Below are 24,946 nucleotides of genomic sequence, written 5' to 3'. Positions count from 1 at the left end.
TAAGCATTTATTTTGCTTCTGGTGTCTTTGTGACATTGGTTATGTGGAATACAGAGGATTAAGTCCCTTAACTTCAGGATGCTCACAGTCTAATAGAAACCTGAACATTTCCACTGGGCAGGGTTCCATGGGGGCCATTCCAGCCAAGAGAATGGGTGGGTAGGCGTCTGGATAGATGAAAATTACCCCTGGACCTTTACAGGTTTTCGACATTATGTTGATTGCTGACGGGTCATGATACATGGGTACTGCATCTGTTTCTGAGTTTTAATTAGTCTTTGAAAATGTAGAATTTCCATAACTTGTGCAGCATAACACATCCATTACACAAAAGGTCTCATAGGTATTGCACAACTTTCTGAGAGTCGCGTGTAACGGTGTAAGAGGAAGAAAGTGCTAAAACACTGGGAAAAAGGGATCGGATGGTTTGTGAGATGAAACGGTCCAACGTGGGAATCTTGACAGAATATAAGGAAGAAATAAAAGAAAACATTACAGGAGAAAGAGAGGAACTCAGCATGGTACCAAGTAGAATGTGTATCAGGTGCATATATCCAGTCGACTGTGGGCACCTCAGCATAAGAGGTTTGGGTTGAGAGTTAAACTAACAGAACATCACTTGATGGGTCATGATAAGATATTCTTAAGCTGGTCTCCCTGGTAAGTAACGGAGAGTCAGTTACAGGTGTCCTCTCTTACTGTGGTCTACTTGTGTTTCCTTTTTTTTTTTTTTTTTTTTTAAGATTTTATTTATTTATTTGACAGAGAGGCAGATCACAAGTAGGCAGAGAGGCAGGCAGAGAGAGAGGAGGAAAGCAGGTTCCCCGCGGAGCAGAGAGCCCGACATGGGACTTGATCCCAGGACCCGGGGACCACGACCCAAGCCAAAGGCAGAGATTTAACCCACTGACCCATTTTATTGAGATCATTAGTCCTCTTAACGAACTGCTAGCAAACTGATGTGGTTTTATGGTCACCAGCTTCCAGCTGGTTCTTAAACATCATGGGGCAGTAGGAATGTGCGCAGTAGAGCACTGAGCTAATAGGGCTCATAACCTGTTGTGTTCACAAATGGCCAAAGGCCTAACAGAGATGAAAGAAAGATAAATAGAGTCACCTGGCAAAAATATTTGGTCTTTCTCAAAATTATGGAAGTTATATTTAGGAGAAATGTTTTTGGTAAAAATATTTGAAAGTTTGTTTTATAATCATACGTAGCTTGGGTTGTTTCCACTGAAGGGAGGGAGGGGTGTGTGTGTGAGAGAGAGAGGGAAGGAGGGGGAGAAGCAGGAAAAACAGCTGATAGGGACTGGATTTGTCAACTGGGAGAGGGAAACAAGATGATTAAGCTAATTGGTGTAGAATAAGAATAGAAAAACCCGTAGGAAGTAGAATCGTGAAATTTCAGGACCTTCCATTAGTCATTAGTCGAAGACTTACGGAGACATCTCTGGTGGAAACCAGCAGTAGTTAGGAAAGGAAAGAAAAATACTGTGAAAAAAGGGCCCCATACCTTTTTTGTGTTGTACAGGTAGGGAGGGTGGTTCTGGTTCAGCCCGAGTCCCCTTCACTTCCTTTTCCACCTGCTTTGCTGCCGCCAAGCTGAACTGCCCAAGTCCCTGTTTGCTTGATTTCCCCTTCTCCACCCCCTTCCCTGGTTCTTCATGCTGTACCCCTGGGGCGGGGCGTGTGTGTGAAGGAGAGAGGACAAGCGCATGGCCTGAGTGCCCTCCTCACTGGGGAGGCCCCGCCCCATAGCAGCCCCCTACAAAGGCGGCCTTCGTTCCTGTAACCGCACTAAGTTGGTCCTCCGAGGAGTTGAGGTTGCTCCCCGTGCGTGGAGTGCAGGATCCTCCAAAACGTCAGCCTGGGCGCCCCTTAGCTGAGCTTGGTGACGTTGGTGTCATGATCATGCCAACCTTTCCACTTGGACACCACCAGGCTCCTGCGCCGTGTTGGGGCGGGGACGCCGCCTCCTGTCCTCAGACCTTGGAGGATGCGGGCTGCCAGCGCGCGGCGAATCCACCTTCACCTGACGCGGGAGCTCCGGCGTGAGATCTGGCGTCCCGGCTAAAATTTTGGGGGGGACACTACAAAGTGGGGAGAGAGAACGCGTGGGAGGCAAGGGGACAGACTCCGGCACTGGAGCAACAGCGGAGTCACTGGAGAGATGGGTACTGTGTGCACATGGCGGCCAGGTGGTCCACGTGGCCGTGACCCCACAAGGTGCCTGCAGCAGGATGCGGGGGCAGCCCTCCCTGGGCATGGTGTCGTGATGGGAAGCGGGAAGACGTGTAGATACCGGCCCCCTCATCCCTCCTTATACAAGAAGCAGCCTCTTCAACGGGACTGCCTCCCTCCTGGCCTTTGCACAGTGAAACATGCCTCCCTCCTCTTGGAGCTAAGCCAGCATGTAGTTGTTGGCTAAGTGTAAGAGGGATCAGAAGTATTTCCACCAGAGGGATGCCTGGGGGGCCCAGTCATGAGGCATCTGCCTTCTGCTCAGGTCATGATCCTGGGGTCCTGGGACGGAGCCCTGCATTGGGCTCCCTGCTCAGTGGGGAGCCTGCTCCTCCCTCTCCCTCTGCTGCTCCCCCTGCTTGTGCTGTCTCTCTCTGTCAAAGTATTCTTTAAGAAAAGAAATAGTACCACCTGAAAGTGAAATTTAAGTACTTGAAATGATAATAAGCATCTCTGGCCCCGCCAGATCTATTTATTTATTTATTTATTTATTTTTAGATTTTTATTTGAGAGAGAGAATGAGCAGGGGGAGGGGCAGAGAGAGAAGCCCACTCCCCGCTGAGCAGGGAACCAGTTGAGTTGGTTGGGGGGGGCTGCCTGAGATGATTACCTGAGACAACGGCAAATACTTAACCCACTGAGCCACCCAAATGCTCCCCCCCACCAAGTTATTTCTTAACCACCAGTAGCTGCTTGCCTCTGAACCTTGGAAGCAAATTATCCCTTTTAATTTTGGCAGATGGAAAGTGGAGTGCCAAGCAGGAAGAAACAAGAGCAGCCAACGAAATACCCCACGGTAAAGATTTTTCTGGGGAATTGGAAAGTTTGTCTGTAGTCAGTGCGGGTCCTTGAATTGAACTGTGACTCCTACGGCCAGAGTAGAGTAGCTCCCCACCAAAGAATGGGGTTCAGCAGTTAGGCTGATGTACGCGTATGCTAGGTGTAGGGGGCATTGTCTTCGGGACTGTTCTTTCTGGGGAAACAGGAACTTGGGTGTTTGGGTTGCCAGTCTAGTACAGAACCAGCCAGGAGATTGTAAGAGCCCTGAGAGCTTAGGGCTCCTGAACCTTAATCCACCTTTCTGACATCTGCGTGATGTAGCAGCGGCCGTTCCCGTGCCCACCTCCCGGTAATGTTCTTGGGCTGCAGTTGCACACATGACCTTCTGCACTGACGCACGTGTGTTACATGTGGGTGTTGATTAGGATATGCAGGTTGCTTAAACAGGGTGTTGGTGTACAGTGGGATTGTGGTCCTTGCCCGAAAGCAGTGCAAGTGGCCCAAAGAGAAGGGATGCATTTCCTCGCTGGTTTTGAGACCCTACCACCAAACGATCCCAGTTCTGATGGGGGTTTAATAATGGCCTCTTTATTTACTGGGATTTACTTTGGGGAAATACTCAGGAACAAAGTAAAAAGTTGTAGAAGACGTTAATTTCTTGTTGGTTTCAAAAAGGACTTAGGGTAGCATCCTAACCAGAAGTATGTGCTTTAACCAACAGATAAGCTATTAGCATGTTAGTTGTTTACAGATGAGTCAGAGCTTCTAAAATTTGTTCCCATAAGTAGGTTGAGCCTCCTTCTCTGCCTGTTGTCATAGGGTCTAAAAATGGAAACCTGAGTCCAGACCTTTCCAGATTGTAAAAATAATTCTGAATTAGTAGAGCATAAATGAATGTGATTTTATCTGAGTGTCATCCTCCATTTCCCCAGGCGGGGTTGGGATGCTGGAAGTCTTCTCAAGTTCCCTGTAGTGAGGATTAAGGAAATAGTAGCAGCTTTGCTTCGGGCCTCAGACACTTTTCTAATTAGGTCACAGCCACTCACCCTGGGATGCACAGACCCTCTTTCTATCCCTTCGGCATTGATTTTTAAGAGTTGCTGTCGGAAGCAATCACACAGACGAGGTTGCCTCTTACACGGTGCATGGTTGAAGGTGGAAACAGCGTGGATTTTGGGTGATGAGTTCTGATCACCTGGGCAGGGTCACATGGACCTGTCCTGAAGACGTACCTCAGAGGCGTCGGGCCACATTCTTCCGTTGGTAAGTTCGCCTTTGTGACCTGAGAGCCCATTTTTGTTGGTGCAGGATCTGTGGTGCCCTAGATTTGGAGCCCTGTTCTGATGATAGATGGAAGCTTTAATAAGGAGGCTGAGTGTTTACTGATTGAACTCTTTATTCCAGTAATGATTTTTTAACCTCTATATGAATCCAGTCCCTTTTCCAAGTGTGACATGCAGAATGGAAACCTGACAGTGCTGTAAGATAGAATTTCCTTGAGACTTGGCCTGTGCTAAGGAAATGGGGACAACTCTTCCTCCTGTGCCTGCTGGTTTATTAGTCCCCTGCTCTTAGCATGCCAGCTAGGGGACTAGTTGCATTGCTTAATTGTGTTGTAGCTCTTAAAATGTCATTTGAGGTGTTTTCCTTTCTTGTGCTTTATAAAAAGGAAAAGTCTAAATATTGTAGATCACCTAGAAAGAGGATATCCCTTGGAACAGGAAAGCTATCTTCATTATTATAAAAGGAGGTAGAAAACAAAGGGATTTGAGTTTTCATCCTAAGAAAGTAGAAAAAGAACAACTTAAACAAAAAGCTGGGCAGGAGGAATGAGGAGATACCGAAGGCAAAAGTTAAAATTAATAAAGCAGAAGACCTTACAGGATAAATAAATCTAGTAGCTGGTTATTTGAAGGGGCCAATAAAATAAACTCTCACCATCCTGCGGAAAAGGGAGAGCAAACATAGGTAATGGGAATGAGGAGAGATACAGCGGGGATTAACCGGCTTTGTAAGACGATGCCACAGGTAGCCCCCCGGCAACACATTCGAGAAGAAAAACACACAGATGATTTCTTAGTAAGATAAAAATTACTGAAATTGATCCAAGAAGCATGGAAAACTTGAAAAAAAATACTAGAACTAGTATAGAAGACATACGAAATGTGATTGGAAAAGCTACCAGGCCTCTGTTGGTTGCCAACTGAGTTTTATCTAACCTTTAAAAAAGAGGAAATGTGTTATTCATACTTTTTTGGGATTTAGCAAATATGAAAAGGTTTGTGGTTCATTTTATAAAACCAGCATAATTTTGATACCTGATACATTTTTAAAGAAGGAAAGTACAGACCAGTATTACTTATGAAAGTAAATGGAAAAATTCAAATTAATTCATTAACAGACTTTTGAGGGCATCAAAAGCTAAGGCATTATAATCAGTAGTTGATTCCAGTAAATAATCAGTTTAAGTAAAATAGTTATTCCTGGGGCTCCTGGGTGGCTCATTGGGTTAAGCCTCTGCCTTCGGCTCAGGTCATGATCTCAGGGTCCTGGGATCGAGCCCCGCATTGGGTTCTCTGCTCGACAGGGAGCCTGCTTCCCCCTCTCTCTCTGCTGCCTCTCTGCCTCCTTGTGATTTCTCTCTCTGTCAAATAAGTAAATAAAATCTTTAAATAAAAGAGTTTTTCCTTTGGGGCTAATACCACCAGTAATGCAATTGCTGGGTCATCAGGTAGCTCTGTTTTTTAACTTTTTTGAGGAGTCTCCAGAGTGGCTGCACCAGCTTGCATTCCCACCAACAGTGTAAGAGGGTTCCCCTTTGTCCATATCCTCACCAGCATCTGTTGTTTACTGACTTGTTAATTTTAGCTGTTCCGACTGCTGTGAGGTGGTATCTCATTGTGGTTTTGATTTGTATTTCCTTGATGCCGAGTGATGTGGAGCATTTTTTCATGTGTCTATTGGCCATTTGGATGTCTTCTTTGGAGAAATGTCTGTTCATGTCTTCTGCCCATTTCTTGATTGAATTATTTGTTATTTGGATGTTGAGTTAGATACGTTCTTTATAGATTTTGGATACTGGTAAGACCATTGTAAATACCTTCTCCCATTCTTTCAGTTGTCTTTTGGTTTTGTTGACCGTTTCCTTTGCTGTGCAAAAGCTTTTTATTTTTTTGATGAAGTCCCAGTAGTTCATTTTTGCCCTTTGCTTCCCTTGCCTTTGGTGATGTTTCTAGGAAGAAGTTGCTGTGGCTGAGGTCAAAGAGGTTGCTGTCTGTTCTCCTCAAGGATTTTGATGGATTCCGGTCTCACATTTAGATCTTTATCTATTTTTAGTCTATTTTCGTGTGTGATGTAAGAAGAGGGTCCAGTTTCATTCTTCTGCATGTGGCTGTCCAATTTTCCCAACACCATTTGTTGAAGAGGCTGTCTTTTTTCCATTGGACATTCTTCCCTGCTTTGTCGAAGATTAGTTGACTGTAGAGTTGAGGGTCCATTTCTGGGCTCTCTATTCTGTTCCATTGATCTCTGTGTTTGTTTTTGTGCCAGTATCATACTGTTTTGATGTTTACAGCTTTGTAATAGAGCGTGAAGTCCAGAATTATGATGCCACAAGATCTGTTTTCTTTTTCAACATTCCTCTGGCTATTCAGGGTCTTTTCTGGTTCCATACAAATTATAGGATTATTTGTTCCATTTCTTTGAAGAAAGTTGATGGTAATTTGATAGAGTTCTCATTAAATGTATAGATTGCTCTAGGTAGCATAGACATTTCCCCAGTATTCTTCCAGTCCATGAGCATGGACCATTTTTCCATTTCTTTGTGTCTTCCTCAATTTCTTTCATCAGTATTCCATAGTTTTCTGAGTACAGATTCTTTGCCTCTTTGGTTAGGTTTATTCCTAGGTATCTTACAGTTTTGGGTGTAGTTGTAAATGGGATCTACTCCTTAATTTCTCCTATCTTGTTGTTGGTGTATAGAAATGGAACTGACTTCTGTGCATTGATTTGATATCTTGCTACTTTGCTGAATTCCTGTAAGAGTTCTAGCAATTTTGAGGTGGAATCTCTTGGGTTTTCCACATACAGTATCATGTCTTTTGTGAAGAGTGAGACTTCGACTTCTTCTTTGCCAATTCACATGCCTTTCATTTTGTTTCATTGTCTGATTGCTGAGGCTGGGATGTCCAGTACTGTGTGGAACTGCAGTGGTCGTAGTTGAGATCCCATGGTCCTGACCCTAGGGGAGAAGTTCTCAGTTTTTCCCCATTGAGAATGATACTTACTGTGGGCTTTTCATCTATGGATTTTATGATATTGAGGGTTGTTTGCTCTGTCCCTACATTGTGAAGAGTTTTAATCAAGAAACGATGCTGTACTTCATCAAATGCTGTCTATTGAGAGCACCACATGCATCCCAGTGTTTATCGCAGCATAGCCAAACTATGAAAAGAGCCCCAATGTCCATTGACAGATGAATGGATAAAGAATATATGTGTGTGTGCGTGCGCGTGCGCGCGTGTGTAAAATGGAATATTACTCAGCCATCAAAAATACATGAACGCTTGCCATTTGAGATGACATGGAGATGACGTGGATGGAACTAGAGGGTATTACGCTAAGTGATAGAAGTCCAGCAGAGACAGTTACCATACGATTTCACTTCTGTGTGGAATTTAAGAACCAAAACAGAGAAGCATAAGGGAAGGGACGGAAAAAAGAAAACAAGACAAAATCAGAGAGGGAGACAAACCATAAGAGACTTTTAACCATGGAAACAAACTGAGAGTTGCTGGAGGGGAGGTGGGTGCGGGGAAAGGGTAACTGGGTGATGGACATGAAGGAGGGCACAGGATATAATGAGCACTGGGTGTTGTATAAGATGAATGAATCACTGACCTCTACCTCTGAAACTAATAATACACTATTGGTTAGTTGAATTTAAATAAATAGCTTATTCCAATAATCAAATAGGGAGATTATTAGGAACTGTATCACCATCATCCATTATTATACCTCAACACAATAAAGGAGAAAAGTTTTAGACCAGCTCAAGAGAGGCTCAAAGCCATATTCGATCCAAGTTAAGAAGGCATTCCTATTTTACACAATCTGAAAAAGCAAAATAGGAGTAAAGACAAATTACTTAAACATAAAAAGCCTAGATATTACAGTATTAACAAAAATACCTCAATAACAAATGTTTCCTAAAAAGGCAAAACACTAAAGCTATTTCTGTTGTAATTAAGAATTTTCAGACATTGTCTGCTTTTACAATTATTTATCACTGTCTTAGAGGTTCTACTGAATTTAATAAGACAACGAAATGGATGCCTAGAAAATCTAAGAATCTCTAGTTTAAAAATACATGTATAAAAATCAAAAGGAAAAATTGTCTGAGGCGCTTGAGTGGCTCAGTCAGTTAAGCCTCTGCCTTTAGCTCAGGTCATGATCCCAGGGTCCTGGGTCCTGGGATCAACCTTGCTCAGCAGAGAGCCTGCTTCTCCCTCTCCCTCTGCCTGCCACTCTTCCTACTTGGGCGCTATTGCTCCATCAAGTAAATAAATAAATAAATAAAAATCTTAAAAAAATACATATATATAAAAGGAAAATTGTCTGGGGCACCTGGGTGGCTCAGTGGGTTAAAGCCTCTCTGCCTTCGGCTCAGGTCATGATCCCAGTGTCCTGGGATTGAGCCCCGCATCAGGCTCTCTGCTCAGCAGGGAGCCTGCTTCCTCCTCTCTCTCTCTGCCTGCCTCTCTGCCTACTTGTGATCTCTGTCAAATAAATAAATTTTTAAAAAAATTCTCTAATAAAAAAGGAAAATTGTCAAGGGAGCTGGATAAAAAATAAGTCTAGAAGTGATCATTTCTGTTTTGAAAATGAGCACCCAGAAACGGAAATCAAGTATGCGTCTTCCAAAAAGGATACGAGTCCCATACCTGATTCAGTGTTTTCCTAGGTCACCTGCTACTGGTGACCTAGGAAAACACTGAACCAGGTATGGGACTCGTATCCTTTTTGGTGAAGATTCTGAAATAAAAACACAAAACACATAAAATTCATGCATTTATGGCAGTGCCACTTAGAATTTCCAAAGCAGTGGGTGTTTTTCTTTTTCTTTTTGAATAAGATAATTGTGAAGTTTATGTGGAAGAATAAATGCATAGTACTTGAGAAGAACTCGATGAATGTAGAAAGAACCAGTGAGGGCAGACCTGGCTTACAGATGATCACAATGTGCCGAGAACGTCTTTGTGATCAAATGAATGCAGTATTGACACAGGAGAACATAAGCAGTTCAGTGGAACAGAATAGAGAATCCAAGGCTGCATTTCATTAAGTAGCGGAATGTAATATGTAGTAAGATGAATAGTTCAATACTGTTGAAAAGAATTATTTAATGGGAGATACTGTCATAACCATCTCTTTAAGGCGGGAGGGTAGATGGATCTATATCTTACATTATAATCAGAAATCCCAGAATCTTCAGAAATTTACAAGAAGGTAAATTTTATAAGAAAACGTAAGAAACCGCTTGTATTATCATTGTGGGGGGTGGAAAGGAGAACTTCTTATGCAAGATTTGATGCTCCCAAGCTGGACACATTGGGAAGGGGGGGTATTTATCATATGTATGACAGTAAGGAGATTACTGTCTATCATTTTAATAACTTACAAATTGTCAAGAAAAACCGAACTCAGGAAAATGGACCAAGAAGATGCAATTCATAGAAAGCAAATGCAAACCTATGAAAAAGAATTCACATTTGTTAAGGAAATGCAGATTAAAACAACAATGAGCCATTACTTTATACCCATCAGACTGGTAAAAATAGAGGAGAGTAGCACTTGCTAGCGAGAGGATGTGAATTACCATGCTTTCTTTGGAAAGCAGATAGGCAGTGTATATTAAACTGGAAATTAATATACCCTTCTAAGCAGCCTTTCTCCTGGATATCTGTCTTCTAGAAGTAAGTGTCTGTACACAGAGTCATATGTATGAGGATGTTTATTATACCATCGTAGTGGGGAAAATACTGAAATTAACAAATGCTCGTTGCTTGAAACATGGCTGACTTACGGGGTATTTGTACCATGGCTCCTATGCAGCCATTAAAGAGAGAGACTCACAGCCATATTACTGTTGGCTTTGGGAGGGGAGGGAGGGGGTTCCTGTGGGAAATTGGTGCACAAGAAGCAGGGTTCAGAAAAGTGTTTAATAACCAGTTCTGAAACAAAGACCAGCTCTCCTATTTGCCCCCAAGGGTAAATGGGGGAGCCTAGAGAAGCAGATGAAAACTCTGGTTCTCTAAGTGAAGGGAGGGGAGTGGAGGTCGCTATAGATAGTGGGAGGGGTGGGGAGAGAAGGGATTTCCAAGCTGTCACCGAGCCTCCATCATGGTTAAGTGTCCACCACATTCCTCATTTTTTCCTGTGCAGGAGCCTGCAGAGCACTATTTTAGTGAAAAATCCCGGTTGCCTTTTTTAGATCTTTCTTTTTCTTTCCATGCCAGCCTGTGCTTGTTCTGATGCCCTGGTGCCCTCCTGGATTTTATGAGAATATTACTGGATATATTTAAAATTACTCTTCCATTTCTGACACTGGGTGGTCCCTCTGCCTGCCTGCGCCCCTCTGCCGTAGCCCTGGTGTTTTCCCGTTTGTGAGTCTTGGTTGTCTCCCAGCCACTCCATCTGTGACTCCTCCTGTGTGCCCCTCTCACCAGAGCAGCCTGTCGCTGGGATTTGTCAGGTTGAGGCCACACGTGGGACTTTGATGGCCTTGTAGATGTGGCTGCTGTGTGTTCCTCCTGGCTGTCTTCTACCTGGATTTCTAGGTGCAGCACCGACTGCCTGCTGCCTTCCGGGCAGGAGAAAGGTGGCAACGGGAAGCGCTAGAGGGAGGGAGGTTTCCTGATGAATCATCGTGGTTGTTGCTCTCAGGGTCTCCAGCCGTTCTATCCCTGGACTCTTGACTTTCTGGCGTGAAGAGAACGCTTCTCCCCATGTAGCTGGCTCTCCTCTGCGTACTGGGCGGTACCGGGAGGCTCCAGTTCTGTTCTTTTCCCCATCCAACCCATCCCATTTCTGTTCAAGTGAGGATGGTCTTTCCTTTCTCCCTAGGACTCAGGGCTGTGATACTTCATCTGTATGGAAGAAGAGTGGTAGAACTGTGCGCTCGGGGCATTTGAATATAAACTTCTGGTACCTTCTCATCTGTAGAGCAGGGATAGTAAATAACGGTGCTTATTATCTCCGGGGGTAACATGAAGAGCAAAGTAAGTGGAGCCCTGAAGGGCTTGGAGCAGCACCAGGCCTGTTGTGGAACAAGAGTTCCATGAACGTTAGTTGCTGCTTTTTTCAAAAATGGGACCATCCCAGATAAACGAGATTGCACCTGCTTTTTCCTCCCAGTTGATACGTCAGGATGTCTTCCGACACCGTATTTTAAATGCTCTGTGGTGTTTGTATCTGAGTGTGCGTGTTTCCGTAGATAAATTCCTACAGTTGACTTCCTGGATGGAAGGACATCACCTAGACCATGTTCATAGATACAGGGACTTGCCCTTGCAAGTATCACCCTAGTTTCCACGGGTGCCAGAAGTTGATGAGATGCCAGGTTTTCTCCTGCTGAGCATGCCTCCATTTTATCCATCTTTAGTCCTGGTCATTAGGAAGGTAGAAGTGTCTCTTTCCTATCTTTAATCAATGAGGTTGAATCTCTCTTCATATATTTGTTTTTCTTCTGTTTAGCAAGTGCTAATTGGTATCCTTTGTCCATTTTCCTTTGTGTTGTTAATTTTTCATTGATTTGTAAGAGTTCTTAGAAATAGGGTTTATCTCACTTGATTTATAGTATATTTTGTATAGAAGCTTGTAATTTTATTTTATTTTTAAAGAAAGCCTGCATTAGCTTTTTTTTAAAGATTTTATTTTATTTATTTGACAGAGAGAGACCAGTGAGAGAGGGAACACAAGCAGGGCAAGTGGGAGAGGGAGCAGCAGGGTTGGCCAAGCAGGGAGCCCCATGCAGGGCTTGATCCCAGGACAATCAAGACCTGAGCCAAAGGCAGAGGCTTAACGCCTGAGCCACCCGGGTGCCCCCAAGCTTGTAATTTTAACATTGTGCTTTGAAGTGTCTTTTCTGTGGTGTCTTGGAAACCCTAACGGCTCCCTACATAGCATTGTATCTTTATGTTAAAAATGAGGTTTCCTAGGGCACCTGGGTGGCTTAGTTCTTAAGCATCTGCATTCAGCTCAGGTCATGATCCCAGAGTTCTGGGATCAAGTCCCACATCGGGCTCCCTGCTTGGTGGGAAGCCTGCTTCTCGCTCTCCCACTCCCCCTGTTTGTGTTCCCTCTTTGGCTGTTTCTCTCTGTCAAATAAATGAATAAAGTCTTAAAAAAAAAAAAAAAAGGTTTCCCCCTCCAATTGTGAAAGCTATGCATACACATTTTCCTAAATCTGAAAAAAATACGAAAAATTAGAAGGAAAAAAAAGCTACCGACAGCAGAAAGAACGCTCTGACCGTTTCAGTGTTTTCCTTTTAATTGAGCTTCGAAAGATGCGAAGATGATGGTAAGAGAGAATGGAACTTGAGGGCCAGGCCCCAGCTGTGTAGGACTGTGGATGTCATTGGCATTTAGATGGTCCCTACAGTCAAAAGGAGGGGACAGGAGCATGAAGGTTGAAACATTTCTGCTATGTGAAAATGGGTCCAGGATCCTGAGTGATAAGCCATTTTATAAGTTAGGGAACTTTCTGTAGGCTGTGAGGTTACACGTACTTGAGGATACCCACCATCGGGGGTTGGCTAGTACCTTGAGCAGAGTGGAGGTTCACAATATGATGTTTAAAGATTGAAAAGTCCTTCCCCCTTCTCAGTGAGACCCTTTTCTTTTCAGATGTTTTGATAAAGTCACTAGTAACTTGCTTGTATTAACCCGTGAAGTGTGTAAATTACACATTGCCCTCTATTGTAGCTTTGGAAGAAAAAGCTAATCCAAGTTAGGAGGATTTAAGACCTTGTGAGGAAATTGAAGACTTAATGTGGTAATTCCCACACCTTGCCTGCGTTATATAAAGATTCCCTGTGTCATGTCATCCTTGTTTTGTTCAGTGTATTCCTCCCCCTCCAAGTGTCCCAGTACCCCACTGCGCCCTGCCCCCCTCCAAGCTGATTTTGAACAAAACAGGGAAACATGGGTTTTTTCCCTCTAGTATTTGGATTCTTCATTTGGTTGCTCATTCTTTTAGGATAAATGATAATACATTTTTAGCAGTTAAAAATTTTTTTTCTGGTTATAAAAGAAATAGACATTGGGAAAGATTCATTATAAAACAGTGATCTTGGGCGCCCGGGTGGCTCAGTGGGTTAAGCCTCTGCTTCGGCTCAGGTCATGATCTCAGGGTCCTGGGATCGAGTCCCACACCCGGCTCTCTGCTCAGCAGAGAGCCTGCTTCCTCCTCTCTCTCTGCCTGCCTCTTTGCCTGCTTGTGATCTCTGTCAAATAAATAAAATCTTAAAAACAAACAAACAGTGATCTACCTGTAATTGAATAGCCAGAGAGAGATCGTTGGTTGCCATTTTATTTTTAGTTCTTTTGCTTTATTTATATATGTTTATGGCAGTAGTTTGTTTACTTAGAATATAATGCTATAATGTTGTTTGGAATGATGGTTTTAAACCAGAATTTCATGGTGATCATTTTATGATAACTTGTAATATTATTTTTGGAAAGATGATTTTTGAAGGCTGCTGAACATGGGTGGATTCACGATGACTTTTAAGGAAAAAAAACTCAAGATGATCTCAGTAATTGGCAAATTCTGCTGAGATCAAAACTCCCTCCCCCCCCCACACCCCCCACCTCCAAACACCGTAAAGTCTTCGGAATCTTAATCTGAAGTTCAAATTTTATGTTATTAATAGGATCTTGTTATGAATAAAATCAGCCTTCATAGCTTTCTTATTCCTTTTGGTTATATTAACTTAAAATTCACCTTTTTGTATACTTCCTCTGCCTTCCATCAGAACATACGGATCTATTGTGATCCTTTGTGGTATTTCATGAGATCCCACCTTATAGATCATCCCAATCTCCCAAGTGTAGTAAACGATACTAAGTAACTTTTTTGGGACTATATCAGAATTGCTGGAAGCCGTTAAAAATATCCGTTTCATTGTAAGCAATGCAGAATTAGAGAATCGCCCTGAATTTGAAGCATTATTTTGAAATTTAAATTTGGAAAATAGGTCCCCAAGGGATGTGAGTGAGAATAGAATGAGTACAGAAGCAGTCGTCCCTATTGGCACACTTCTGGGAGGACGACACCTCCCTCCTCCCCTCCCCCGCTGATTCTCGGGCTTCCCTTCTGTGGGGAATTCCAGGAAAGAATCCCTTCCGCTCTCTTTGGTAACTGCATATTTTCCGCACTGTGGAACTGAAGTAACTGTCCCAAGACAGCAGCGGCTCCCTGTTCATCACGTCCAGAGTCCCACATTTACGCAGCACGTTCCTCTTCAACCTTTTTTTGTAGCCCTTGATGGTCTCAGCTCCGGGCCCTCCTCCTTTCCCCTCCAACCACTCCTTTTGTTAGGTCTTCTCCAAGAGGCTGATTATTTCCTTACGATTTATTTATTTTTTACCTGGGAAATCTTGTGTCTGCTCTTGCTTCAATGGTAATTAAAACTCAGAAGCTATAAACACATGTATACGCATATGTGTGCAATTTTAAAGGCTGGACCACGTTATATCGAGTTTTATAGCTTCTATTTCTTAACGGTCTATTTTCCCCATGTTGTGGAATATTCTCTGAGGACATGAACATGCAGATTGCTGTAATTTATCTTCTCTACTGTTGGTCATTTAAGGTGGTGTACAGTTTTTAATTTTCATAATGAATTTACTGGTCTGTATCACTCGACTAGATCCCCTGATAATTTCCTGAGGTAAGATTCCTTGGATTGGAATTACTAAGTCAAAGGGGGAGAGTGTCGTTGGCCTTCTAGATTGTCTGCAGGGTCTCAATTTCCTTTTCAGCAGTGCCCCCGTCTTAGGCTTGCCTCATCTTTATTCCGCTGTGGCTCATTCCTTGTTTCCAGTTTCCGGTGACGCTGGGTTGCTCTGCCCCCTGTGAACCGTAGTGGCCTTGAAAAGTGCAGCGTATCAGTGGCACCCTGCGTCCACACCCCTGGAGGGTCCCCAGTTGCGTTCAGCCAGCCAGCTGCCATACCTTCTGCCTGCATCCTCTGATGGGCGGGGCGGGGGGGGCGGGGGGGAGCCTGCAGAGTCGCGCATGCTGGGGCCGCTCTGAGTTTATGCGACTGTCTTCCATCCGACTTCAGAGCTGCTCAATGTGCTTGACTCGGCCCCACTCTGATCCTGTCTGCTGTCTAGCTGTCCCAGACTTTGGTATTCTTGACTCTCTTGAATCTGTAATTCCCTCACTCTTGGCCCGTGACCTGGTCTGCTGCTGCTTTGGAAAAAAACAAAGCAATGAATCACAAGAAAGGAACCCTCAGAGGGAGAAATACTATACACTGCCCTTCCCTGCCCCTCATTCCTGCTCGGTCTAAACTGCACTTGTCCTGTCCTCTTCTGTACCACGTCAGAAGTGGCTCCCTCTTTTCCGGGGCCACCAGCTCCTCCTCTGCACGAAGTCCTGCTCTTTAATGCTGTGGTTCTCAACTTTGCCTCCCAGGGGACACTAGCAGTGTCTGGAGGGAGTTTTGGTTGTCAGCCGTGGGGAGAGCTGTGTCTAGTGCGTGGAGACCAGGGATGCTGGTGAACGTCCTATAACACACAGAACAGCCCCCCCCCCCCCATGAGGAAGAAGTACCTGACACCAAATGTAGCCCAGGTTGAAGAAGCAGGGGTTTCTTTGGCTTACCGTCGAACCTTGGCCAGACCCATTAGTTACCCAGTGTCCGTATCCTTGTCTCCCTGCGTTGTAGCTGTTCTGTAGAGCAGTGGGTGTAGTTTTGGGGATACTGGAGAGATTTGATCATTTCAGGCTCTCCTCCGTTAATAGCGTAGTGGGGCAGGGATACTAACACGAGATGAACCTTTGGCTCAAACTTCAGCATTTATCCCCAGATTGTGGTGCTGCTCTGGTTGGGTCCCAGCTGCCTCTTCTAGACAGAGGGACTCGAACTGAGAATCCTGACATTTCCTCTAATGTTAATATTTCTTAATTCAGTGCCAAGATGGTTGTCGGCGGATTGAGTTGCATTTTCATGGGGGTTGAGCCGAAGCTGATTTCTGTGGGTTGAGGTGAACAACGTGGTTGGAGGTTGACTGTAAATGGAAGTGGCCCAGTTGGAGTTGGAGATGCCATTTGTAGACCTTAGTTTGTCCTTCGGCCAGAATAAGGTTTCCTTCCTTAGCAACGGCAGAGCCTTCGTAGACAGGGAGGGAGTAAACACACCAAAATGAAGGGCTCGGCCCTGGGAGAGTCGCCGTTCATCAAAAATGTGAAATCTGCCTTCATTTTTTAAATTCATAGTTAGAATTAAGTGATTTTGTCATTAGTTTACTAGCTTGCGGAGGCTGCCACAACACAGTACCATGGGTTGGGCGGCTTAAACAACCCAGTTATTTTCTCACAGTTCTGGGAGCTAAAATGCCGAGGGCAAGGTGTCAGCGGGGTTGGTTTCTTCGGAAGTCCCTCTCCTTGGCTTGTAGATGGCCTGTCCTGTCCTTGTCTCTTCCCGCTGCTCCTCTCTGTGTCCGTGTTTTCTCCTGTGAGAACACCAGTCAGATTGGACTAGAAGCTCACCCTGAAGGTTCACTGTGGCTCAGTTACTTCTTTGAAGACCGTATCTCCAAACACAATCACGTTCTGAGGAACTCAGGATTGGAGCTTCAACATAAGCATTTGGGGATGGAGGTGGGGACACGATTCTCAGCCCGTAACATTTGGGTAACAGTTGATGGGAAGGCTTAGGTGCCTTTCCCTCCCCCACCCCCACCATGTTTATTTCTTTGTTTTTAGTAATTTCCATGCCCAACGTGGGCCTCGAACCCACGACCCCAAGATCAAAAGTGGCACATTCCTCCAGCTGAGCCAGCCAGACACCCCAGTGCCTTATATCTTGAAACAGGCAAAATGCTGATATAGGCATTATATATAGGCTTATATAGGCATTATTTTCTTATAGTCTATTGTGGTTCTTGTTTTTTTAAGTGTCCAGCCAGTGTGTAAATGTGAACCAGCTTAATTTTGTAGCTTTAGAGAGAGTCAGAGTTGTTACTCTTAAATGCGGTGTTTGGCACTTGTATGTCCTCACCTGCTGAATATTGTTGTTTGAAGATTTCTACTAAAAATGGTACGGTCAGCCTGTCAGTGCAGGTGTATTTGGGGGCAGGGTTTCTAGAGGTACCCCGGGTGCTGATGTCCTCCTGCAAGCCCTCAGTGGTCCTCCCCACCGCGAGAGGTCCCTGACTCTCCTGGTGATCTGCCTTGTCCCAGCACCTCAGGGAATCCCTGCCTTTGAGCCCGGTGGACACTTAAAAGTCTAGTTCAGAGGTTCTCAGCTGATGTGTCTGGAGTAGTTCATGAGTGAGCGTGCCACCAGATTTGAGTTAATGTAGAAAGTTAGATTTTTGCTGCAAGTGGGGACACTTCCTGTCTCAGCCACGCCCTCTGGGGTTGTAGATGTGGCTTTCGACTTGGCTTTGGGCATGAGCAGAGTGGAGCTCCGTGCCAGTCACAAGGCAAAGACAGAGCACCTGTTTTGGTCCCCGGGAGTCCAGGAAAGGGTGGGCAGGTGTGTAAACTGTACCCCCAGCGAGACACAGTGCTGAAGAAGTACCAAGGGGAGCTCTGCTGGCCCTCACTCAGTGCCCTTGGTCTAGGCCTAAGGACACCCAGCTTGTTAATCTGAAAATGGGTCTGCACACTGGAGATGGTAAATTGGTTTATAGGGTGGTGCGCTCTCCAGTGACACCAAACCCACCCCTCCCCCACCCTGTCACTTCTATAAGGTATTGTGGTTGGCATCATAGTTACCTTTGCTCTGGCCGTTTGCCCCTTCAAGACTCTCAGCAGGGTCGTGAGTTCAAGCCCCACCCTGGGTATAGAGATTAGTTAAACATAAATTTTAAAAAATCTTAAAAAAGGGGTGCCTGGGTGGCTCAGTGGGTTAAAGCCTCTGCCTTCGGCTCAGGTCATGATCCCAGGGTCCTGGGATTGAGCCCCACATCGGGCTCTCTGCTCCGCGGCGAGCCTGCTTCCTCCTCTCTCTCTGCCTGCTAGGGATCTCTGTCTGTCAAATAAATGGATGAAATATTTAAAAAAAAATCTTAAAAAAAAAAAAAAGGACAGCTTTCAGCTTTTTGAGGTTCAGCAGGCGTTCTCCAGCCTGTCTGGTGTGTGGGGCCTCTCTCACGGGAACTGGAGAGAGGCTGAGTTCCTTGTGAAGGAGGAGGACAGACCTCTACTGCCCGTCTTCCCAGAAAACTGGGACGCAGCTTTAAATAAACAAAACCACGCAGCCCCCGTTAGAGTTAGTGCCAGCGCGATGTGCTCTCCGGTTGTCGCCCGGTTCGGTAAACCGGCAGCTCCGCCTCCCGCCGGGAGATGCTGTGCGCAGGTAACCTAACGTTAGCGCACCGGGCGCACCTGGCGGCGGGGAAGCTGATTGCTGCGCTGGGTGGAGTTCCTAATGCTTGCGGTAGGGGTGGAGCCTGACTCACCTCCTTCTCCACCAACGAGCACTTCTCTCCAGCTGTCATTGAAGTGAATCATCCGTCTAAGGAGCGAGCTCCCCGCGTTCGTCCTCACTTGTGCGGGGACTTCCTGGTGGTCCCCGCGTGCGGGCAGAGGTGTGCGCGGGCAGCACTTCCACACCGGGAAGGAAGACGAGGAGGCCAGGAGCCCCGGGGTCGCCCAGGTAGATCGCACTCAGCGAGACGGCACAGCTAGCCCCGCCAGTCGCTTCCTGGCAGGACAGATGGCTTGTTTTTCCTGAGCCTTGAGGACAATTATAGGTAAGAACAAAGACGCCACTGTATGTTTGTTATATGAAGGCGTAACATCTATCGGTACAGAGTTTGACTCTGGTGTAGGGCTGTTTGGATATCAGCGGCAATTTTTTAGCACATACCAGGATTTGCCATGATAATTTACTTTTCAGAAGTGTTCAGGGTTAGCTGTGGTTGATGGCTTTTTCCCTTGCTTTGTGTAGATGGGATGGTAGGCAAAGAATGAAACTTGGGAAGAGTTGTGATCTGCATTCTCCTGATCACTACCCTTCTGCTTTCTCACCTCTCTCTTGACTAGAAAAAATGTACACTTCGTATTCTCAACATGAAAGCACTTTGTTTTCTTTGTGAAAATAATGGAAAACAGAGACCACTTGGGTTCTGTGGATGTTGTTCTCTCTTAGAAGTCAGTGGTTTAGGAAGAAACAATTGTTTCTCTTCCTCCTCTGAGTACTTCTGCCTTAGAAATCTCACTGGAGGAGAGACACCAACTCTGCTTGGCTTCAAGTGAAAATAACATCTTAGGTTGGAAATGGTTGGCTTGGAGAATGATTTATGTTTTATATCTGAATCTTTAGTTGGTAGTGGGAAATCTTTCTTCTCCTTTGTATTGGCTTTCATAACTTGTTCTAAATGCCTTTAGTGTTGTCATTGTTACTACGATTGGTTTGAGAGCACAAAAATTAAGGCCCATATTCAGCTGAGTTTTTCCTTGAGGTTCTGCTGTCATTTTTCCCACCCTCACTAGTCATATGTATGGATAGACTTTATGATGAACACGTGATTTTCCTGTTTCTTTACTGTCTCATTTGATGGTGATTCATAAACTGTTAGTTAACTAGTTACTGTGTGTCGGTGAGTGTTGCCAAAGCTTGAAATAAATTGGAGTGCGGGCCACACCTTGATATTAATGAGCCAGGTTACTTTCAGGCAAGTATTCTTAATGTTACATGTTAAGATGGATGGAATTTTAAGACGATAAATAAAAGAGTATCAACCATGTGAGACGGCAAAGCCCATGGTCCAGTCTGAGTCACTTCTTTTTAAAATACCTTTATTTCACCTGGAGAACCATGTTGTCCTCAGGTGTTTGAGTTAGATGGGGCCAATCAGACAAATGAAAACAAGCAGCCAGGCTGGAAGAGAAAGGGGAATTTAAGGAACCTGTGTGCTATTATTCCCCCTCCTTGAAATGTTCGAGAGGAGGACTAGGTGAACTTTAGTTCCCATAGGAATTGGAGTAAGCTGGTGAAATCAAGTGAGGGGGGAAAAATCCTTTCTATTTAGGAGAAAAGAAAGGGGGAATGAGTCTCACAGATGTTAGATTTTTTTTTAAATCAAGGGGTTTTGGAGTCCTGTGTTGCCAGTTGAATGTTGATTTAAAACATGATGTTTAGGATACTCTTTTTGTCAGCGTGGAATAGAATAAGATATAAAATGAAGGCTGGAGTGGAATGATAGGAATGTGCTCTTGAGGGAATGTAAACATTTCATCCTAAAGTGGTTTGTTTGGGTGGGTGTGGTGATAGTGGGGAGCCCTGTATGCCTGCAGCCTCTTAGAGGTAGTTGATAACTGGAGGCTTTTGTGATCATGATAGTTGTGTTGGGTTAGCAGGGTTTGTTCGGACTTTTTTTTCTTCTTGAGTTGAATTCCAGGCAGCGTTCATTCTGGCGTCTGTACGGAGTAGGGCCTTTCCAGCTTGTTTTCGGGTGAAGGCATTTACATGCCAGGTCTTTCACCGTGGCAGAAACCTTTTCCCTCCCTGGGATTTTCCTGCTTGTACGTTTTGGGTTAGCTGGCAGTGACTGACTGAGCTAGCCACGTAAAGGATGTCCCACTCTGCAGGGCAGCCCAGAGCAAGCCGGCTCCTCTCTCTCCTTGGATCCAGAGGCTCCTGAGCTCATTCACCTGCAGGGCGAAGGCCGCAGCACGTGTTCTCCAGTGTTTTCAGAATCGCCCTCAGCTGTGTTCTCAGTGGCTCAGAATTCCAGAGTCGCTTGGCACAGCTTCAACTGCCATAAATATTTGTGCTCCTTGGGTGCTTGGCCTGCTTTTCTTGGGAGCACACGTAAGTAGGAGCACAGGTAAGTCGGAGCACAGGTAAACAGGTCCCCATGTGGTCCTGCCCACTGGACGGGACTTGTGGGTCAGCCTCCAATGGACACGGCCCTCTTGAAATCAAAGAGGGCTTTGTTTCTGACTGAATCCTTTAAAGGCCCAAGGTTCTAGGTTTATTTTTTTTTTTTAGACAATTCCTCCTGCCTGGCTGCTGTTGCCAAAACTAGATCAGCCCAAATAATCATGAGATCAGGCACCCGTGAGCTGTACTCTCTCAGCTGAGACAGGTGAGCTGTTTATTCATCGTAGAGGCAGTTACGGGAAGAAAAGTCAAAATTCCATCTCCTAAGAGGAACTTACTGTGATGAGCGTTGAGTAATGTATAGAATTGTTGAATCATTGTATCAGACACCTGAAACTAATATAAAACACTTAATGATACTCAAATTTAAAAAGTTGAAAAAAATTCCAACCCCTGATTGACATCATCCCTGAAAACAAAGGATTGATTTTTCTTCTCGAGCATGGAAGTCTCCGTGGAATTTTTGGAACGGCACCTGAGACGTGTGATGTAGCGTCACACCACAGAGGCCGTTAACAGTGTCACCTCACAAGTAGAAACACAGATGACAGATACAAGTTGGGCAGACAGATCTTTGTAGAAGGACCCAGGAAAGCACCACTGGCAATGACTTGGGCCGTCCTGCTCATCTCACTGTTACTCATCGGGCTTGCTGCAGGCAAGGGATCATATGCGATTATAAACCAGCTCTGACTCAGGTCAGTGCCTGGAAACCTGGTCACATGACGAGGGCGTTTGGGCAGAGGTTTTGGAGCAGAGGCCGTGCGGTGTCCTGGGGCGGTGATCTTCAGGAGCATTCACCAGTTGCAGGGATTTGAACCTTCAACTCAGTTACCGAGGTTGAGGAGTTTACTTTGGCTAAGATCTGCTGGGCTAAGTAGACGAGCGTGAGACTCAGTGCAATCTCTGGCTCCATTAAAGGAAATGGTGTGGTGGCTTCAGTGTGTGTTAATAGAGTCCTCCTCCTCCCTCGTTGTGCCTTTGTGTTGAGGTCTGTACCTGTGTCCATCAGCGAGCAACATCATCTGGAAGAGCTGTGCTCTCTTAGGACGCCGTCCATCTGGTGTTCTATTTGTGTGACTATTTTAACCCCTTGACCAGGCTATTTAAGCCAGGTGTCATGTCTTGTCCGTTACTTTACAGTGATTCCTCTTATGTTCCAGCCTGTCAGCTACCAAATATTAAGCATCTTTGTGCTAGGTGCTAAGGGGTACCTCTTTCTTCCCTACAGGTGCCAGTTTTGCTGAGCTAAAATTCTTTCAAGGTTGATTACCCCCCCTTGTTTTTTCACCTGATTTTAAAAAAACAACAAACTTTCACAGCCGTGAAGAATTGGGCTGAGTGAAGATGGCAGTCAAAGACAATTAAGACTTAATTGACTTGTAAGATTAATGAGACCAGGAAAACGTATCCCCTAATTATGTTAAATAGCTGGTTTAAAAATTTTTTCCTTTTCAGTTCTTTGTTCACGGATGGGAAGCCACATACCAAAGATAGTAGTTTCCTTCCCGTTTGTGCCAGTGGAACTCTGTTTCTGGTGGTGGTGGCGGGGGTGGGGGAGGGGGACCCAACACACGGACACAGCTTGATGGCTGGAAAGTTTACTTACAGCAGGGAGGTGGGGGGGGTGCGGAAGAGGCTCTGTCACCTTTGTGGAACGGCAACTCCCTGAGCTGATGCTGAAGGGATCCTGCTGTTCGTATTCAGCTTTTAGCATGACTCAAGACGGGAGGCTTGGTGACAGAGATGGCATCTTGGTTTAGCAATGACCCGTTGAGGGGTGAGAGCCACAGACCGAGCAGAGGGGTCCCTCTGTGCACTTGCCAGCGCGGTAGCCCCTTACCCCTCTCTGAGCAGGAGTCGCCAGCCTCCTCCTCTGCCCCGAGCAGCAGGTCCTGGCCTAATCCTAGGTGTTAACCTGTGTCATAATTGGCTCACCCTTTTGTTGTGCTTGGGCACATCCTATATTTGGCTCTGCTGGTTTTTTTCTTTTTAAGGGAGAGGAGATGTGTGGGCAGAGAGCAAAATGAAAAGCAATCTGTGAGCTCCCACACTGAGCATGCGCCAGTTAGAGCCTGCCTGGCCTCCCAGCCTTGAGGTGAAACTTACTTGGTTACTCCACAAAGATGGCCTGAGCCGCCTCGGGCCACTGAGGGTCTAGGTGCTAGACGGGCTGCACAGCCTCCTGCGGCCATCTGCCCCTTCACCCCCTCAGGGAGCTGCAGCCTGTTGGGGGGAGACCAGTAACCAAGTGAACAGACACTGTAATGGAAGGCGGTGTGAGGGTCTCCAGAGAAATGAAGTCAGGAGGAGGGTCTAACACTGTACAGGTAGGTGAGCTTTCTTCCCTCTGCATGAGAGCTCCTGACGCTTCCAGTATGGTTGGTTTCAGTTAGTATGGAAACTGTGGCCCGCACTAGGGTAAATGGTTGCTTTAAAAAATCCTGTAAAACAGGGGCACCTGGGTGGCTCAGTGTGTTAAGCCTCTGCCTTCGGCTCTGATCATGATCTCAGGGTCCTGGGATCGAGCCCCGCATCAGGCTCTCTGCTCAGCCGGGAGCCTGCTTCCTCCTCCCTCTCTGCCTGCCTCTCTGCCTACTTGTGATCTGTCAGTTTAAAAAAAAATCCTATAAAACAGCCTTTATGTAGAAAGTGCTTCATGACTGTGCCTAAAAGGGTAAGTGGTCATTGAATCTTAGGGCAGAGTTAGAGATTTCCTGGGAAAGAAAAATTCCACCCATCAAACATTTCTAAGTGTCATTTAGTCTGATTGGAAACGAGAGGCATCCATCCACATCAGTGGAGTAGCATAAAAGCGAGTGGTTTCTCTGATAGGTGTGGCGGCCCAGATACACAGGCAGAAGGTTGAACTTGGAGCTGCACCATGGACATGACACAAGGTTTGTCATTTGTCAGATGGAGTGGTTAAATTATGTGACCTCCAATAATTGTCTTTTTTCTCAAGTCAGGATATACTACAGCAGCCTATGGAACCAAACCTCAAACTGTTTTAAAACTTGAGGTTGATTGTTGAGAGGGAAGGGGAAGGGGAAAACAGGCAGAGCAGTACCCGTTGGCGGTAGGACCTTCCTAACCCAGCATCGATGAGAATGAGACATTCTGAGGGGTTCAGCTTCCCAAGCTGTGAGTTCCTGCTTGCGAGCAGGGTCCCTTGGGACCTACTGTGGTCTCCTCCCTGCTAAGGACAAGAGCAGCTCACAAAGTGCTAAGGGAAGGGGCTGTGGAAGCCTGGCCGCCGCTGGATGAGATTCGCTGATCGAGATCAAGGCATCTCGTGATTTCCAGTTGGAAGTAGCAGAACTGGAAAGCAGCCCCGGGTGTGTCTTACTCCTGACCGGGCTCGCGCCCTTAATTGCATGGCTGTGTTACCCTAAGTCAAGTAAACCAAGGCAGCCATGAGAGAACATCATCGTGTCTTTGTCAAATGCACAGCCGTCCCATTTCTGCGAGGGTCTCCCTCCCACCTCCAGTGAATGACTTGAGTTCTCATTTCCTTCAAGTTGCTGTTCAGATATCACCCTTTCAGAAAGGCCCCCAGCATCAGCCCTTTGTCTCCAGTGTGAGCTTCTCACACACTGTTCTTCACGAATTTCTTCTGTGTTTACCACGATTTCCACTTGCTGGAGTGTAAATTCCACAGAGCGAGGGACCTTGAAGTGTCTTTCCCTGGCATGTCTCAGGTGCCTAGACCAGTGTCGGAGACACAGTGTGGGTGCTCAGTGAAGATTTCTTGAAGGAAGGAATGGGGAGGGTCGGTGAAAGGAGCCTCCTCT

At 45.6% G+C, this 24,946-nt stretch overlaps 1 protein-coding gene across 4 annotated transcripts in view; it reads left to right on the top strand.

Annotated features, from left to right (window-relative positions):
* Window positions 1-24,946, top strand: part of NEDD4L (NEDD4 like E3 ubiquitin protein ligase) — a 335,730-nt gene that overhangs the window by 144,723 nt on the left and 166,061 nt on the right. Inside the window, exon 1 of one of the 4 annotated variants that reach the window (XM_080822007.1) lies at window positions 18,758-19,017. The exons of the other annotated variants lie outside the window; for them this stretch is intronic. The gene's annotated coding sequence lies outside the window, so the exon portion shown is untranslated. Of the gene's footprint in view, window positions 1-18,757; window positions 19,018-24,946 lie in introns of those variants that run through there. 4 annotated transcript variants of the gene reach the window in all.

This window comes from Martes martes, assembly GCF_963455335.1.
Source record: "Martes martes genome assembly, chromosome: 13".
Lineage (NCBI taxonomy): Eukaryota > Metazoa > Chordata > Mammalia > Carnivora > Mustelidae > Martes > Martes martes.
Note: the sequence above shows the minus strand (reverse complement) of the source record. Positions and strands in the feature narration are given on the sequence as shown.